This window comes from Micropterus dolomieu, linkage group LG07, assembly GCF_021292245.1.
Source record: "Micropterus dolomieu isolate WLL.071019.BEF.003 ecotype Adirondacks linkage group LG07, ASM2129224v1, whole genome shotgun sequence".
NCBI classification, from domain to species: Eukaryota; Metazoa; Chordata; class Actinopteri; order Centrarchiformes; family Centrarchidae; genus Micropterus; species Micropterus dolomieu.
In genome coordinates, this window is record NC_060156.1 from 16,026,619 (window position 1) to 16,033,562 (window position 6,944).

The following is a 6,944-nucleotide window of genomic DNA, read 5'->3' on the forward strand; positions in this document are numbered from 1 at the left end:
CCTTCAGTCGGTGTAGTATTGATAGCGAGCCTACCCTTGTTTCTACAAAGCTTTGTTTTACCATGTCATCCTAAATCCAGGCCAAAGGCAACCTGACATAAACGTGTGTTTCAGTCAATTCAGGGAAAACACTGCTTGTCATTTATTCCCTGGCTGGAAACTTTTTATTTATTTATCCAAAGCTATCCTTCCGGACTCCTGCGATAATATTTATGTTACCCCAAAACACTACACTATACAAGTTGCTACAAAAACTTACCTTATTCCATATTTATATATTTCCACATTTATTTATGTTGACTGTATGTTTGTCTACATGTAGCACCTTATCACCACAGCAAATTCCTCGTATGTGTAAAACACTACTTGACAATAAAGCTCCTTCTGATTCTGAAAAGGCATCTGCAGGCTATTAAGATACTTGGTTTAAAAAAAATGCTGCACTGCTTTCCTCCGAAATGGACATATTTGAGAAAGGTTACCTGAACTCTTTGTGAAAGCATACCTTCTGATGATACCTAAGCTAAATAATAAGATGCATGTTTTGAAATCATGTTAATCATCAATAAGCTAATCAATAAGTATAATAATCTTTACATTGTGAATAATATTGGCTGATAATGACAAAATTAAATCGGTTTAATCAGTAAAGGTTGAAATTTATTTTACTGTATAAACCACACAACATTCAAAATTTCATCCCAAAGTTCATCCCAAATTATATAAAATTTTATTATAACATAATTATGAACAACCAGGATAAAGAATCTGTCAGACTATTTGTGAGAGACAATTGATTGGAGTCTTTACTACTACTAGATATTTGACTTAATACTTTGAACAATTAGGAATTATATTAAAACCATTAAAACCAGTAAAGGTATTAAAAATAATGCAAAAATATAATATAAATATTATAATTACTCATTTTAATGAACAACTGTAACCAATATAGCCTATGTACATCAGTGTGTGTGCGTCTGCGTGAGGCTCCAGCTGGTGATGGGCATCACTTGTGGTCCAGTCCATCTGTCAGGATGAGTAGAAGTTCTTGGGGCTGTTTGAACTTCAGCTCTTTAACTGGCTGGCTGGATGTGCACAGTGGGGCTGCTGTGGTGATACTCTTCTTTTAAGAGATGGGGACAGATAGGCTTCCCAGTCATCTGAGTGGTTCCATCCATGTTGTATCTAGTGGATGGAAGAATTTAAAAGGGAAAATAGGGACAGAATTTTAATAGATTACAAAGTATGTCTTTCACAGTGGTGGAAAAAGTAGTCAGACCTTTAACTTAGGTAAATGTTCCAACACCACACTGTAGAGATATTCTGTATGTCAAAAGTCCTACATTCAAATTTTAAGATGAAAAGTAAAGCTAATTCTAACTACTTTATATTTTGCTGTGTGGCTTTATCTGTGAAAATACATCATACTCTAGTTTCTGAATATGTTTTTAATATATAACTAGTAACTAGTCACTAAAGCCATCAAAATAAATGTAGTGGAGTAGTACCTCAAAAAGAAGAGTAATTGGGCGCATGTACTTGGGTACTTTTCACAACTGATTTCTATTGACATAGAAGGCAATATTTGTGCAAGAATGTATATGTCTGATAAAATACCTGATTGTTTGGAGGTCATGCAAGGTTGGATCCCCAGCTTTTCCCCAGTTCCCCATCTGGCTGAAGTCCTTGAAGATACGTACCTCACACGGTATGGCCTGGAATTGGAGTGAGCGCCAACAAGGTCTTCTCATCTGCATCTACTTTGTCCTTCTGCTTCGCAGCCTTTGTGTCCCATTAAGCTGCTTCGATGTTTCCAGGCTTGAATGAACAGTAGGCATCGCACTGGTCTTTCTTTAAGTGAAAGGGAGATATTTAAGTCACTGAAAATGTTTGACAAAACTTACATTAACAGAGGCTGTTTGCAAGAGGGCTTATACTCAGTGTGCAGGTGACTGATGGACTTGAATACAAGCTCCAGGTACACCTTTCGATGAAGAGGACCTACAGAAGTGCCATTGAACTTTCCAAAGGTCCAGAAGGAAGATCTTATGGACGGAAAGCACTGTGGCCTCACAGCAAGAAGGTCTCCTTTTCTAACCCGTCATCCCAGGCCTTTCTGTGTGGAGAATGCATGTTCTCCCTGTGTCTGTGTGGGTTTCCTCCTTCCTGTGTGGGCACTCCAGTTTTCCACACCATCAAAAACATCTTAGATTAGGTTCTTGAGGCAATGAGTGTTAAATGCAGGGAATTAATTTCATGTGTATGTGACAATAAAGTACCTTTTCCTTCCGTTCTTGTCCTCAGTCTTCTCATGACTTTCTCCTCTTCTTCCTGCCCACTCAGATTCTTCTCCAATCCACTACAAGGTGACAAATAATGGATGCTGACCTCCTGGATTCATCTGCTTCTGTCCGCCGCCGCTTTACACTGCTCCCCTCCACCACAGACTTCACAATCATTTCTCCAGTCCAAATTCCCCCAGAAATACTTAGAAATCTTGTTCTTATGATGTGTCTTCTGCTTTTCTGCAGTCGAGTTTAGTGAACCTTTGGCACCTTTGATTCTCCTACTTTTCTGGACATTCACATTTCAGGTCTCATGGTCTTCCATGACCTTACTGGATGAGCCTCATCAGTTGAAGAGTCCTCCTCAACTCCTTCTCCTTGTGATTAAAAGAAAACAAAAACAGAAATTCTGTAAATGTTGTCCTCACAGTGTGTCTTACTGTGTTGTTGTGTCTGTCTGTGCAAAGAAGAGTGTGTTCTGTTGACCATAAACAGTAGCATGTCAACTAGCAAACATGCGGCATTCACTGCATTAAATACATCTTACCCACACTTATATGTGTGCATCAGTGTGCATTTGTTGAAAGGTTTTACTACTTCTCACATTATTGTGATCTGTGATTTGATCTGAGCTACAGTTTTTTGTATGAAAAGGTTTTATACAAAATGTTTACAATTGTTTGTATGGTTGTCATTGGTATAAAACCTCCAGAGGGGCCAATTGTGTGCACATACAGTCAAAAGTATTCAAGTGAAAGACAAAACATATCACTGCAGGACACAAAGGAAAAAGTTCTGCACACCGTCCCAACGACTTCAAATAAAATTGTATTGAAGGCAATGTTTTGATCTATGAGATCAGATCAAACCATTGCTTTGAAAACATCTCAGTCAGTAACAAGTTAACAGTTACACTGTCACAACCAATTTAAAGCTTTGGATTGGCATCACTTGATGTGAGAATGACAGCATTAGTAAAGTTAAGGTGAATTAGATGCTGTATAACTCTGCCAGGTATCCACGCTGTAAAACGTGCTTACAAACATAACGTTAACGTAAAATAATGTTACTGTAACATTGTGAGCTGTGAAGAACAAGTTTACGTTAGCCAATCTACAAAATGACAGACGAGAATGACTCTGAACTAATACAAACTTGGATAAAGATGTCAAACAATAATCTTAAAGCTATACTTTACCTTAGCGATCGTATCTTCCATGGCAAAAGTTAGGAGTAGCTTGTTACTGCTGCTGTTGTTTCTTCCATTTGTTTATTGGCGGTTGGCAAGCCAGCTTATATGTTTTACAGTTTTACTTGCTGCCGTTGGTCTAGATGGTCTTGCCAGTAATATTTAATTAATACAGTTTTAGTCATTACATGAAGTTTCTTTATGCACATCAGTCAGACATCTTCAACTAAGTAACCAAATTACATAAAGTAAAAAACATTTTTAACATATCAATTCATACACACAATTAATACACATAGTCACTGGATTTCATTTGACTCATTAAAAGGGAATTTAAAACTCTCGTAGCCTACAGGGAATGTAAACCTTCGATAGCCTACAAGGAATAAAAAACTTTAATATATAAACAGGGAATTTAAACCTTTTATATTGACAGGGATAAACCTCTCATCACATTGGTTCTAACTGACAGAACCATTCACTGTCATCAGTCTTTTTAGCATTTAATTGATATGGATGACCTCAAACCAACACAAAACATATTTTTGTAAACAAAATACAAATAAAACACTTCAAATGTGAAACTAAGCCGTAAACTTATTGCGGTAACGTGAGCCACCGAATGCGAAACCTTGGTCAAGCCAGTCGCTGTCCGATTTCTGCGCTTAAAGCGGTGTTATTATAGAAAGGATGAGGCATGAGTGAGCCGAAGGTCCTGAAAGATACATATTAGTTTTTTTGTGATGATCTTAGTAATTAAATTAAGCACAAAGACTGATACAATAATGATAATGGAAGTAAAATTTATTATTATTTGTTATTAATGCAAATACAAAATGTACCTTTTCTTTGTTATTTTGTGAACATAATTTACATGAAATTTGACCTTTCACCAAAGTAATTTCTCAGCAGTTAGTTCAGCGATGTCATGCCTTTTCCTTCCTAGTGTCCTCTACTATCACTGGTACAAATATCATGTTTTACTGTACCACCTATGAGATACTGCACTCTAAAAATCCCTCTAACAGTGAAAATTAAACAGACAGTTATCATTTCTGTGAACTTTGACCTTTGACCAAAACAGTTCCTTTTGGTCAAAGGCTTTGTTTCCCCCGAGACTTCTGTGTCTTAACTTTAATATGTTCTTAAAGTCTATTTGCGTGTTTTTAATCAAATACCTTTCCACAATCACCTCTTATAAAGTTCTTATTTTAAAGCATTTGATAAATGGAAAAGGAAAAGTTATTGTAAATTGTCCATAACAATTATGATAGTTACCAGTTTAAAAAAAACCCATTTCATAGTAGTCACCGCAGATGAAGGAACATCTTAACTACACTTAACTTTCAGGGGAATACTGTTTGTTAAACATCCTTACTTAGAAAATATATAAGAAAGTTATAAGAACATGGCATCAGATTACAAACAATAAAACACAGGAGAGGCAGTCAACAATGGCATGCAATACTTCTTTTGTCCTCTGGGGGGGAAAATTCAATTCAATTCATCCATCCATCCATCCATCCATCGTCATCCGCTTATCCTGTGTACAGGGTCGCAGGGGGGCTGGAGCCAATCCCAGCTGACATCAGGCGCAAGGCGGGGTACACTCTGGACAGGTCGCCAGTGGAACCAGTGTCCATGAGAGGACCTGGAGGACTCCTATGCTAATTTGCGACCTGCGAATCCTTTGACTATCTACTTATAGTTAACTCAATCCTTGGGTCAGGAGCTAGGAAAGTTGGTTAATTAACACATGACAATATTTCTGTACCATATCATTTATAAAGAAAGTATTTAAAGGTGCTTGGAACAACATTAGTTACAACATAAATTAAATGCCGGAATGTCGGCGAGCATTGATGAAGATTAAAAGCACTGCAAAATTAACTTATTTGTGGTTCCTTCTTTCCAACATAATTTCTAACTAATAACATGGTAATAAACTACTCAAATTGAAGTGGAAAACTACTAAATAACTGTTAAAGATTATTTAGCTAAACAGAGTAATGAGGCAAGTTTATAAGGAGACAATATTCTTGTTCAACAAAAGAATTTGGGGTTGTCCTTCCTTGGTGTCTGGCTATTCTCACCAGTTTCACAACTGGGTGTGAAAAGGGAGAGGGCATGTTAAGAGTCCAAATTAATGGCTCTTTGGTGGGGTAGAGAATCAAGACTGAAGAAAGGGGGTTCTTTGATGTCTGAGGTAATCTGAAAGAGGAACGTCGTTACCATGGTTACCCTCCCCTGTCTTGGGGAGTGTCTGTGTGTGGGGGGTTCCAACACATTCTCATCTCAATGCGTCATAACTGACGCTTTCAGATAGTGATGGCAAGTTCAAGTCTTTTGTCAGACTAGTCCATTCAAATCTCGTTCATTAAAATGAACTAATCTTTTTTTGAGTCATTTCGTTCATTTGAACTAGGCTGGTTATTGCGGCGCTGCAGCCCTCTAGTGGGCGATTAAAAAACAGCGCCGTTCTCAAACACGGAAGGCTGCCTGGCTTGCTTTATTTGTCAAAGTATAATGCACAAATTCACCTCTTGATTACTATATATCATCATTATATAAACCCCCCCGGGCCCACAACCAAATTCAAACCATGTAAAAACCACAGAAATATGTTGTCAATATGTAATCACCACTACTCTGGCTAAATCCTTCCATTTTCACAGTCTTTCCCGAATATACAACCAGACCAGCCATATAAAAGCTTATGTATGTAATTTATGAATGATTTTATTTGGTAAATTTACAATGAAATAACCAAAAAAGGAGTAGGCTGAAGCCAAGGCTTATATTTGCCTACCCTATTTAACCATATACCTGAAGAATCAGCATTATAAATTATAAAAACAGTATACATTATTATACAATAGTGCTATAGTGGGACAACAGTGTGGATTTGTGCATTTTATATTAAATAAATTTGGAGCTACTCCAAATTCCTCTTTTCCTCTCCCAGAGAGGAGCAGGGGGGTTAAAGACTTTCAACAGACTGCTGAAGAGACCCCAACGGAAGGAGGGTGGAAAGGTTGCTTTCTATAAGTGCTATTCCTATACCATACCATACCAACTTTATTTGTTAAGCACTTTACAACAACCAAAGTTGACCAAAGTGCTGTACAGAAAAATAAACATAAAAATATGTACGATTAATAACCATACAATAAAAAACATTCAAAGTAACAAATAAAATCAAGTAAATGAAGTCGACATCTTACTAGGTGTCAAAAGCCAAAGAGAAAAGATGGGTTTTAAGAAGGGTTTTAAAAACAGATAAAGAAGAGGCCTGCTTTACATGCAAAGGCAGATCATTGCATAGTTTAGGGGCAGACACAGCAAAGGCACGGTCCCCTCTGAGCTTACGCTTAGTTTTAGGCACAGTCAGGAGCAGCTGATCATCTGACCTGAGAGCGCGGACGGGTTTATAAGAGTGTAGAAGCTCAGAGAGGTATGGCGGGGCA